Source organism: Nicotiana tomentosiformis, chromosome 6, assembly GCF_000390325.3.
Source record: "Nicotiana tomentosiformis chromosome 6, ASM39032v3, whole genome shotgun sequence".
In the NCBI taxonomy this organism is placed as follows: domain Eukaryota; kingdom Viridiplantae; phylum Streptophyta; class Magnoliopsida; order Solanales; family Solanaceae; genus Nicotiana; species Nicotiana tomentosiformis.
Window position 1 is genome coordinate 7,420,102 of NC_090817.1, and position 13,825 is coordinate 7,433,926.

The following is a 13,825-nucleotide window of genomic DNA, read 5'->3' on the forward strand; positions in this document are numbered from 1 at the left end:
TTCAAGTTCAAGATCAAGAACGAAGCCAAATCAAATACCAAGGCGTTCAAGATCAAATTACTTGTTCGTGATCAAATCCAAATTCAAGCTCAAGAAGGAGATTCAAGACCAAGCTTTACAAACATTTGAATCAAAATCAAGCTCATCAAGATAGTTTATATTGTTGAAGAATCAGAGGAATACCATAAAGATTGTAATACTTTCATTTGTTGAAATCAAATACTACATTTGTTACGCAATTTTCTAGTCTTAATTATTTATTTTTCTCGACGCGAAAATTTGTTGTTACAACAGGGTATAATCAAAACGTATAAAATATATACTCAAAGCAATTTCCACTATAAAACACACAAAAAAAGTGACAAAATTATTCCAGTATTATTACATGTATCATACTTAGGGGAGTTCAAAATCGAACTGAAATCGAAAACCGAACCACAAAAGTGGCTTAATGGTTTATTGGTATCGGGTTAACGGCTTAACGGATGGGGAACAGATTAAATTTTTTTTTATTAACGACTTATCAGTTTTGAGGTGGATTATTCAATTTTCTTAACGGATAATCCGTTAACCCGTTAAGAATATATATATCTTCTTCCACTTCCAGTACACTATTAAACACTTAGACATTAGAAACCCTAACATCTAAAAGTCTTAATTTCACCCAGCGGCCAGAGAAGCAAACTCGTTGTCTCCCTCTCGAGTCTCATCGACTCGCCTCTCCATCTCGCCGACTCGCCTCTTCTTCTCGTCGACTCGCCTCTCCCTCTTGTCGACTCGCTGTCTCGCCTCTCTCTCTCTCTCTCTCCATAGCTAGAGCAGCAGATGGTAAGTTTCTTTTCTTGTTGATGTCTTCAGAATATTCGGTGCTCACTGTTGTTTACACCTTTAAAATCAGAGAACATCTCAAAGTATTCAGCCATTTCACGGATCTCCAATCACTGAGATTTCTTCTGAAATTGACATTCCAACTGTTGTCTTCTCTGCCTTGTGCTGTTTTGAGATCGATTTTGACAGTTTCTGTTTAAATATCCGTTAAGGAACTTGTTATTTTTATTCCTTTTCTTTTCTTGTTGCAGTGACTCATAGCATGACTGGAAATATATAAAGTGATAAGGTGATGGGTGAAAGTAGGGCTTCTAATTCAAATGCAATAAGTCCAGCTGAAACAATGGAGTCAAATATAATCAAAAAAAGGAAAAGAAAGGTTTGTTGTGTGGGATCATTTTACAGAAATTATTACTTCCGAGGGAGTACAAAAATAAAATGTGACTATTGCTTTATTGAGTATTGTTTTAAGGCCAAAGACGGTACGCCGACACTTCTTTCTTATATGTTTAAGTGTCCTAAACGCCCTGCTATTGTTGATAAAAAATAATCAAATTTAGGCTTTCAATCTGTTCCGGGGGTAGTCAGGGTGACGTAGTTGTTGTTACTTGAAAATTTGATCAAGAAGAGTGTAAGAAGGCGTTATGTCGTATGGTAATAGTTGATGAGTTTCCTTTCAACTTTGTTGAGAAAGAAGGTTTTAGAGACATTATGAAAGTGGTTATTATATATGGATAGTAAATTGGTGATTAATAAGCATGTGTAAATATTTGTATAAAGTTTTGTACTTTTTGTTATCTCTGTGTATGGAATAATCAGGTACTAGCAAATAGTGATTTAAGCATATGTAAATTAAATATATTTACAGCTTTGGATCTTTTTTATCTCGATCTTTACAGATTAAATCAGTAATTAGATACAAAGTATTGACGATAATTGATCTGATCCTTATGAAAATGGTATGTGCGTCATGTGCAATTGCAACCATTGCTCCAATATCTGTAGTTTGAACTGAAAGTAGCGTCAGTGGGCACTAGCAAATTTCTCTAGTGTTTAGAGGTGTCAATTTTGGTGTAACAACTAACAGGCTGTAACATGAAGGATCAAAATAGTCCTCTGTAATACAGATTGAATTAGGCCGATAAACCGCCCGATAATAGCTAAACCGATATCAATCCACCCGATATCTTATCGGGTGGCTAGCAGATTAATACATTTAAAAGCCGATAACCGATAAGCCGAACCGTTAAGAATAAATAACCGCCCGATAAGCAGCCCTAATCATACTTGCAAATTATGTGTAAGATATATATGTTAAATTCCAACAATTTTAAATTATGTTAATTAGTATACAGTAATTGGTATACTCATGGTGTGTGTAAGATATAAAATATTTAAACTAGAATATACCATAAATGTTTTTTCTAATAAAAAACTTGTGCATATATCCAGTATATATATTTAATATATTTGTAAAATAACTACAGTATAAAACTTAGTATATACTATCATTAAAGATTTAAATATTCAAATATGAAAAAAAAAAACATAAAACAAAAAAATATAAACAAAGAAATCAGTTGGATTGGGGATTAAATAACAGATGCTTAGAAGATAAATAAGGAAGAAATCCTTAAGTTAATACGCTGGATGATTTTAGGCATATGATTAGGGTTTCAGTTTTGGTTGGGATCTGCTATATAAGGAAATATTTTATGGCTAGTATTGATATACTAAGTTTGCTTGCTGCTAGAAATATGTATTATGTTTTTAAAATTTAGAGTAAAGCTCCCTAGAATCAAGCGTTTAGTTTGGTTGCTGAAACTTACTTTTGCTGCCGTTACAATTGTTTTGACTGATTTGCTCAAATTGGGGCCTTATATTTAGAATTTGGTAACTTTTCCAAAATTAGACTAGTAGTCTGAAGTTCGAACATGGCCACTAGGTCTAAAGTTCATAACTAAATATCCAGACCGTGGGTCTAATTTTGAAAAAACGACCAACTTTTAAATACAAGGCCACAGAATTAGCCGCCTAGTGTTAATAACACTAAATTCTTTTACAAGAAAGTTTGCTAGATTGTTCTAGAATTAAACTAAATAGTCATCTATCGAACCACTTAAACTAAAAATAGCCGACAATAATAACATATCTCCTGTTTGGCCATAGATTTTAACAACTTTTTTTCAGAATGTCTTTAAAAACATTGTTTGTTCATTATCAGTTTTTGAAAAAAAATTAAAATTTTCTTTTCAAATTCCCAAAAACTAGTTTAAAGCAGTTTTTGGATAAAAAGTTTTTTTTCACTCACAAAACTTCAACTTTTTTCAAATAAAATGTATGTCCAAACACAACTTCAACTTCCAAAAATTATTTATCAACACAATATCAAAAACTTTTTTTTCAAATTTCAACCAAATCTATGTCCAAACACTAGCTCGGTGTATTCCCATAGGTAAGGTCTGGGGAAGTAGTGTGTATGCAGACCTTACCCCTACCTTGTGGAAGCATATATACTAAACTAAATATAGCCATCATATGTATAATACATGCATGTATATATGTACAATCGTATATAATTAGTGTATAATTTATGTATACCAACTAGAAAAAGTAAATCGTGGATGCAACCGGTTATTGGTGTTTTAACTATAGGGAATATGGGCCCTGCAGTTAGCTTTGGATTTATGGCTTCTGTTATGGACTGAGTTGGGCCTTGTCTATGATTTTCTGGGCCATGTCCCAAAGGTGGGTTCTTGATAAGATTTTGTGGTTAGTAAGAAGCAAAAACTTTCATTTGTCTCACAAAAGTCCAAAACACTAAGACAAGAAGGGTGCAGAAAGACAAAGCATGCATATGGTTCCTTTACTTCCTGCATTAATTCCCAAGTTTGTTAATAAGAAATCCAACATTTCAAGATAAAATCTTAATTGAGCCTCAATCAAGAACCTCTTCTTTGAAGTTACATTTCAGCTGCCAACTAGAAAGACAAATAGTCTTTAGACATGTAACCATGAATAGACATGGGCTTCATTTTGTTGGGCCTCCATTGTGGTACACCTTCGAAAAAGCCCAAAACTTGTCGTCCGTTCTATTTCATATGACATTTTATTTTTCTGATCCATTCTAAAAAGATTGACATATTTTTCGATTTGAAATCATTCAGCATGCTAGTTTCCATTTTTGATTAGTCAAATATCGTCATATCAAATGAAAAAAAAGAGGTGTAACAATCATCAAAGCATCATTGCACTAAGACGCGGATTCAAAATGTTAAATTAATCGGACAATATATCACTGCACCCACTACTCCTTTGTGGAAAAGGTTTCAAACTAAGCGCACAAAGGACACATACACAAACATACGAACTGCAACAACATATTCAGTGTGACTCCACAAGTGAGACCTGGGGAGGATGGGGTATACGCGGATCTTACCCCTGTCTCGTTTGAGGTAGAGAAGCTATTTTTGATAGACCTTCGATACAAGAAAAGCGTTTTGAAAATATGTTCGAGAAATACAAGAGTAAAAAACCCCAAAATCAAAATACCGAAGGCACATACAAACATGTATAGAAAATTTTCTAAGATAATCAACTATATATAAGACAAATTGAAGACAATAGGTGCACTTGTACTATTGACTATACAATATAGTCACCACTGTTATCCTTTCTTCTTGATCTTTAATCAAATTTGAATGAAAACAATCAGACATGTGTTAAAAGGAGATGTCTGGTTTATTTGTCTAGTCCAAGTTTAAACATTGAAACAAGGTTCACAAAATTACAAATGATCCATTTAAGTAGTTGGGGTGCACCCTGTTCACCTTATTAACTTAGTGCCAATAGATGTGTCTCTATCCATGTTGGTTCAAACAGCACCAAAAAACTAAGCCCATTCCCTATCTTCCCCACCCCACCCTACCCTACCCCATACTTGCACCCTATGGTCTTTTATGAAGCCATTTTTTAAATTATGTCGTCGTTAGTTCAGTAAGCCCAGACCCCACGGTGTGGGATAATACTGGGTATGTTTGTTGTAGTTGTTGTCATTTCAGTGAGCTAAATTTCATCTTTAAAAGTAGTTGGATAAATATTTATTTTACAAAAAATTATTTACCCACCAAGTTAACAAGGACATAATATGTAGTAGACAAGAAAAAGGCTATTTTTGCAAATTCCCCACCCTACCCTCCATATTTGCATTGTATGGCCTTTTTTAAGGTCACACTTTATGTTCTCTCCCCGAGAGACCAAGGAGCTAAATTTCATCTTTAAAAGTAGTTAGATGAATTTTTATTTTATAAACAAATTTACTCATAGAGCTAATATAGATACAAGAGTAAAAAATGGCAGTCTGGTATACAAAACATCTCACATTCATATAGGGTCCGGGGAAGGACTGCACCCCTAAGGGTACGATGTAGACAGTCTGCCCTAATGCAAGCATTAATGACTGCTTCTGCGACTAAATCCCGTGACCTATAGGTTATACGAAAATAACTTTGCTATTGCTCCAATGCGTCACTTTAATATAGATAGATATAATAATAGACTTGCAAAAAAAAGCCATTTTTGAAAATGTCCCACTCTACCCCCACTTCTTTACTGGACTGAGTACACTGTGCATTGTCCACTAGGCCATCCCCATCATTCCAACCCAAAAGTAGGTGTACAAAAGCTGGTCTGTTACTTCACCAGCATGTTCAAAAGTACAATACAACTAGAAATTTTTTCTTGGCCCATTTTTAAAATGATGGGCCCATTTTAGTTTTTGGGAATTGAAGGCAACAATTAGTAACTTTCACTGTCGGTGGGTGGATTGTTTGCTACTATACATGTTTCAAACTGCTATATTGCTGATCCACAAAGTGAATTCAGCCAAATTTTCTCATACATCTTTTCAGAAGTAGTACAACGATAACAAATTCAGTGTAAACGCATAAACATGGGTCTAGGAAAAGTAGTGTGTGCGCAACTTTACCGTTATCTTGTGCAGGTAGAGAGGTTATTTCCGGTAGAACGTACAATAGTACTTTACCGTTACCATAGTATAAAGAAAAATACAATAGTATAAAAGTCGGGGAAGCAGTAACAACAGCAAAGAAGTAGAACAACCAAAACACAAGTAATATCCGGTAGTAATAGAATTTAAGCATATGAAAATACTAAAATATGATACTACTACTACTGGAAAGAGAGGGAAGACGTGCAATTGCCTACTAGCCTTCTGTCATAATCCTCGTCCTCCACACCTGCCTATCATCTCTTCAGAAGTAGTCATCTCTATTTAGAGGCGGAGTCAATGGATTCTGAACGTATCAATAGTCATCTCTATTTAGAGGCGAAGTAAATAGATTCTGAACGTATCATCGAATTTATAGTTCGTATTAATTATTGAAAATTAAATATTTATACAAATTTAATAAATTTTACTAATACAACTACGTGATATGAACAAAAGTTATTGAATTCGTCCGAACTCATAACTAATATTGTAGCTCTGCCCCTAGTTAAATTTACTATTATCTTGAATGGTTACCCTTTGCCTTTGTCCCTACTTGTTTTGCTTCTCTTTTGGCGAATTGACTATTCATTCTTTTCCTTCTTTATGATAACTCACTTCTTAAAGATCCATCTGTCTTCTTACATATACCTACATCTATAGATGACTAATAAAAAGCCAAATAATCAAACTTGTAACGTGTCAAAAATTTACAAAAGAATTAAAACTAAAATCACATGCATAAGCTAAGTGTTATTTTCTGATGACACATTATATATATAGGTAGTGATATGTAAAACTGAAAGAGACATAGAATTCTTGAAATAATAAATTTGGGAGTTCTCAAGTGTCACATGGACTATCATGTGATGATATGGAATTTCAAGAAATGAACATGAATCCTGTTATGGTAGGGTAAAGGGGGCCATGATCATGAGATGAGATGGAGAGAAGAACTTAACACATTGGCGGCAGAAGGGGAATTCAGAGTTTAAAATTGATAGATTTATTTTAATATATTTTGCATATATTTATATAAATTGAGTCGGAAGTAATGGATTTAGTTGAACTAGCATACAATTCACTTTTATCGGAAAAGAGATAAATGGAAACCAAAACAAAGCAAGAAGGTGGTTGTGGGGGGGGGGGGGGGGAGTATATGGGCGGAGCTAGGGAAGCCGAACCATCTTCGCCGGTTAATTGGCCGATTTTTGTGTGTGTATATATAGTAATATTGAATCCTTTTAGCTTTTACGTGTATTTATTTTTTTAAATTTCCTTACTGAAAATCATAGCTCCGCCGCCGTAGAGAATGATTTGTAGTAGGACATGTTGGGGCATAGTAGCATGTGGTTAAGCTCACAAACGGAGAGGCAGAAAGAGGAGGAAAGCAAAGAAGTGTCCTTTTCTTTGCAGCAAGTAATACTTACTAGTGAAGCAGAAGTGAAATCCAAGAGTTCATTCATTGCCTTTTCCTCTATCTTTCTTACAAACTTCATTTTTTAGGGGATTGGTGCTTGTGGGGTTAGGTATGTTTTTATGCAAAATAGAATCAGCTAGATTAGATTGTCATCCCATAGATTATGAGGCCAAAATATAATCTTTGTTATTTTGCCCTTCTTTTATTTTGTTAGAGGAGTAATTGAAACATTAATGAATCAAGAATTTAAACGATATGGATTCTGAATTGAAAGAGCGATTTTAAAATGTAAATTAAGCTCTATTTATACTTATATTTTTATGCACATTTATTGGATTTGACACGAAAATACTGAATTCGCCACGGGAAAAGGGAGGCTAAAGAAAGGTAATGTATTAAGTTGAGAGCAAAGCCCAAGAGGAAGTGTTTCTTGCAAATATATAATTATTGGTTGTCTACTTGTTGATAATAGAAGCAAGGGTTTAATTCTAACAGCCCCTAAAGAGGAATCGAAGTTAGCTTTTTTTCAACTTAACAATCATTCTCTCAATTGACATTTTTCTTTTTTTGTTTCTCGTCCGGTATTTGATATTTGTATAGGAGCCCGACTGATTCAGATTCACACAGCATAAGGCTCATTAAAGGGATATCTCTTCCTACTAGACTTTTTTCCATTCCCAAGGCACAGATTAAGACCTCCGGTTAAGAGCGAAGGGATCATATACTTCCCACTACAACCCTCGGTGGTGTTAATGCACGCTATCTTTAGTTACACCCACATTATTATCAAATTAAATACTATATATGGTGGTTAACTTGCCTAAAGTATTGGATTTAATTTTTCCACTAAGTGCACATTTTTCATTTTTCATGTATGTATGCCTTAACCACCTGAGCTCTCTGAAATGTCGTAGTTTCTCTTTGCCAACTTGCTATTCTGTCCATCTGAAAGACAAATGACAAAACATTGACACGATATTATATTGGGACATAAAATTACAAACTTTGTATTTCATGTTTGCATCTTACTGTATTATAAAGTAAAATCATACATTTTTCGTTTAATTTTTTGGGCATAATTATCGAATATTTGATACTGTACGCACTGAACTAAAAACCTCTTATTAATAATAGAAAATGTCATCAATTCCACCATATCGTTTGGTGGTGCACGTTAGTTTTTATTACAAAAGAACTCTTATTTTCGATCTGCTTATATATACCTAAATATTACAAGTATAAGAAAAATGCTTAGAAAAGTTCTATCTTCTACAGTTATAAGTTTCTATTACACATCCTGAGGTGGAGGGTATTTTTTTATGAATGCATTAATTAAGTTTTACATATTTAGGTAATTTTTACACACGCAAATGAGAGAAAATTACACGTGTATATTGCATTTTCTACTCTATATTGAAAATTGTAATTTTTGAATCTCAATTATCACAAGGGATAATAATTAATGTTCACATAGCTAAATAAGACTGATTACGTACTTATTCCTATCTTTTTTTTGGGGGGGAAACATAAAATAAATTGTGTCTCTTCCCTAATAATTTAAATACTCTTGATGAGGTGGTTATATAATTCATAATGGTGACTATAGATATTTTAGATTCAAAAATGAAATATTTTCACATCCTAATCATAATAAAGTAATCAAAGTCATGCACTGTACAATTAAGAATTATTTAATTGTAACTTTCACGAGTTTTTCGAAGAACGAAAATTCTAAGAAGAAAGAAAAACGATATTTAAATTAGAAGAAAGCATGACCGTTGGGAAAAGAGATAAGCAGACAAGATAGGTTTTAAAGAGACAAAACACATAGCATAAAACGTAGCATTAGGTGTAAATAATTAAACGTATACTTTATTTAATTTGACAGGTAATTAGATTGTTACTCCCAAAGTGGGATAATTTGCTTTAGAATTTATAAATGGTCGCAACGTTTAAAATTTCGGGTTATAACTAATGTTAGAATTATAACTCCGACATTATAATCACACATTTCATCAATTTTGGCATAAAATTACATAAGCCAATACCTGCAACTAAATATAAGAGAAATGTAATTCTAATTATACCGAAATTGATATTCTTATATCCCCATAACAAAACTACGGGGTAAAAGGCAGCCCGGTGCACAGGGCATCTCGCTCACGCAGGGACCTAAAAAAGGTCGCACCTTAAAGGTATTAAGGGTGTGATAAAAACAGCCTATCTTAATGCAAGCATTAACGGTTGTTTTCACGGCTCGAACTCATGACCTATAGGTCACACGAGGACAACTTTACCGTTGCTCCAAAACTCTCTTTCTATGAAAATTGTCTATCCTATTACAAGCATTAGAGTCTGCTTCCACGGTTAGATTCCGTGACCTATAGGTCACATGGAAACAACTTTACCTTTGTTCTAAGGATCCCCTTGTGTGTAGACAGCATATCCTAATGCAATCATTAATGACTGCTTCTACGGTTCGAACACGTGAACTATAGGTCACACGAAGACAATTTTATCGTTGTTCTAAGCAGGGGCGGAGGCACCAGCCGACCTTAGGGTTCAGCCGAATCCAGTAGCTTTTGATCAAACAGTATATTTGATGATTTGAAAAAATGAAATATGTATAAATATTAAATCTAGAACCCAGTCACTAACACTTGAAATCGTAGTCCCAAAATTTAGTATCTATAAAGTTAAAATTATGGCTTCACAATTTAAAGCTCTCCTTCTATAGAGATAAACTACCCTAATCCAAGCAATAAAAACTTTCTTTCCATGGGTTAGAAGATGAAAAAAATGAAAAGATAACAATGGTCATGATAGATGGCAGTGAAACAATAATAAAATATGGGGGTTTAACTGAAAAAGCAAACAAAACAGAGGCCTCGATTTACGAGGGTTTCTGAGCAAAATAATGAAAGAAAATCAATATTTTAATTATGACGAGGGGTTCGAAAAAAGTACGGATTGGTCCGTGAAGATTCTCTAACTGGCAGTGACAGAGTTTGTTATCTTTGTGTACTTAACAAACCAACCTGACAATTTTATCTTTTTACACTTTATTGAAGTATGTAATTCTTTTTTTTTTTTTTGGGTTTTTGCTTTCCATTTCTACCCTTGTTAATCAACTAAAAATAATCCAACTTTTTAAATTTAATGAACTTTTTAATGTTACAACTTGCAACTAATCATGGGTTGTTTGCATGCCCTCCCTCACTTCATATTTGCCATTTAGATTAAACAATCCCACGTGGTAGACGAATAATAACCTTCTATTCTTAATTAGAAGTTTTGAGGTCGAGTTTTTAAAATGAACAAATTTTAATCTTAATTTTTTCCCCTTTAATAAGCCTTGCATGGTACAAATTTGAATCACTAGAGGCTCTTATAGCAAACATCGAAAAAAAATCTCACATAAAAATTGTGTGCTTAATTTTACAGAGAGTAATTGTGTGCTTAATTTTAAGAAAATTGTGTTAGTTTTTGTGACATTTTTAGGTTTTAGATATGTTTTTCGAGAATATTTGAAGAATGAAAATTTTTAAAGGCAAACTTTGTATACTAAAGGCAAGATCAGCTTGGCTTAGCACTTAGCAGTGAGATAAAACTTTTGAAATCTCCTTTTAGAAGAAAATAAACTGTAAAGAAGGAAAAGATTATTTGTCTTTGACTATGTTTTATTGCCTTTTGTTTCTTGATTAGGATTTAATTAGGACATATAGTTACTCGTCTAGAAGTTACTCCAATTTTCTTTCAAACAATAAGAATCGCCAAATTTATCATTACGATTTATAGGTTTACTTCTTAGTTTCGTGTTCAAACTCTGGTAATTAAGTCACTTTTAACATAAAATACTTTACCCCCAAAGTGAGATTTTCCAGTGCAAGTTCGGATACGAAAGAAGAAGGAAAAAGAAAGCAAAAAATGAAGAGAAAAGGAGAGTGGAGTGAGCAGAGGAGGACCTACCCTTTGGGCTGGGGGCACCAAACCCTGGCAACTTCGAAAAAATTATATGTATATATGTGTATATATATCTTAAATAACATGTATATAATTTGATTGGCACCCTAAGATTTAATCTTAGGAAGCTACATTTATCGATTTAGGGGCACAACTTGACTTTTAATTTGCTGTTTGGATTCGATTCCGACTCTAATATTTGCTCAAACTTTTATTTGATAGTGGTGCTTCCGCCACTTTCAAATCCTGAATCCGATTCTAAGGGACGAGGTAGGTTGAATTTTGAAGTAATGAAGTATGGTTAAGAAATTAGTGAAAAGGGTATGAATGGCAGTGAACAAAACAAGAATTGTGTGTACAATCAAGAACAAGAGAGTGAATTGGTCTCATTTGGACAACAAAAACAAAAGAATAGCTGGAAAACGTCTAATAACCCTATAGTTCACTGTTTCTGAACTTTACCTGCAGAAGTTAAAGCTCATCTCACAATTGATGTAACTTCACAAAAAAGGCAAAAAGAGAGAGAAATGGACAAAGAAAACCATAAGTTATATGATTGGATGACACGTGCCTTCCCATGATTAGACATAGCTGTAGCCCACATTCAGACAGTTGCATTTCAGGAGTCGTCACACTGTTCATTGCGTGGACGAAACCTTCTTACATTACCCTCTATCAATTTATCTCATTCGATGTTCAGTATTCGTATTAAAACTCCGGGTGATGTTGGTTCACATCACGTAAGGTTATTCAAGACTTGAACCCGTAATATTTAGTTAAGGCTGTAATGATCAAATTGAAGAAAGTCTTAGCATAACTGGTAAAGTTATTACCATGTAACTAAAAGGTGACGAGTTCGAGCCGTAGAAAAACAGCCTCTTGCACAAATACAAAAGTCTGCGATCATTGTGATTCGGCTTTACCCCGACTCATTCTACCCCGTGCATAGTAAAAACTTAGTACATTGGACTTCCCATATGTAACGATCCAATTCATTCTATCACAATTCTGGAAAGTAACCTCTATGAATTAAAACTAGATAAAAGGTCCAAGTTGGTCTTTATGCGATCGAAAAGTGTAGAAAATATATATATTCTTTGTATTCCATATAATATGTATATATAAAAAAAATTATATTTTGTCGGCTATTATTTTTTAGAGCGACTAAAAATGTATGTTTCTCATCACAATTCTCCCTGTTTATTTTATATCTCAGGCTCAATCCCATGATATTTGAATAAGGTTGTAGTGATCCAATTCACCCCGTCACATTGGTTGAAGGTAACCTCTATGAATTAAAACTAGAGAAAAGGTCAAAGTTTGTCTGTGTACTATTCGAACTTAGTATTTAATTTTATTTTTAGTTATATATATTTTGAGTTTACTCATAAAATAACTCATTTTGCTCTTACCATTAACGGAATCTCAACGTAAAATGAATAGAGTTCATGTGTCAAAATATTTCGAGGAAAAAAGTCTACATTTTTTTATTTTATTTTTTTATTGTGGTTTAAAATCACCCTCCGTTGTACTTCAACTTCGAGCTTCATTAGGGGTCAAAGACAAAAGCAAAACTTTTTTCTTATCACGCGGTAACATTAGACCCCAAAGTGTAAAAAACAATATAAATTAAGTTGCTCGATTTCCGACTATACATGAGCAAATTTGATAGTTTTTCCTTTTAATTTAACAACATAAAGACTATTTATTATATTTATATATTTTTTACATATAGTTCTAGGTTTGCTGTTCTTTTTATCAGATTACAATTAACGTTTATCATTAAAATCAACTTATAAAATTCCATGCATTCCCCTAACTATATAATAAAAGATATGGCAAAGTTAATGCAATGCAGACATCAGTTAGCAGTATCCAAAAAGTTGCTAAGCTGTAAAAGTTAGTTAGCTTTGGACTCTTGTACTCCACACAATTTTCATCACAAATTTTGAAAAAGTATATCTACAATAAAAAATAAAAAAATATTTATTTCATGTATTTTCCCATCATATTTCAGAATCGATGTAACCATACAAAAGATACTGGATTCTACTATCCCAATTCTGAACACTATACTAGCTAGTATTGTTATACAAGAAAGATAATACAAGTCAGAAAAGTAAAAGATAATTAAATGGATAAAGCAATTGTGTCAATTTAGTGAAATGGCTTGATCTTAAAATTAATTGTTTGGTAATTGAGCTCCAAGTCAAGTTCAAGTTTGACTTATAGCATGTTTGGCTAAGTTTCTCCAAAGGCCAAAAATAATTTTTTTTTCAAAAGCACTTTTTTTCCTAACTTAAGGTGTTTGGCCAAGTTTTTTTGGAAAAAAAATATTTTTGGGAAGAAGCTATGGGAAGAAGCAGAAAAAAGTAGCTTCTTCCCAAAAGCAGAAGCAGTTTTGGCTTTTCTTCTTACCAAAAATATCTTTAACAAAATATAGTATATACCAAAATAACCTTAAATCTAATACTTAGGATATTAATGTATAAGTATTTTTTTTTATTTTTAGGATAGTTTTCTAATATATAGTGACTTTAGGAGTCTGAAACCAAAATAAAGTATTTTTGGACTCAAAGAACAAAAATATGTGAAAAAAAATACAT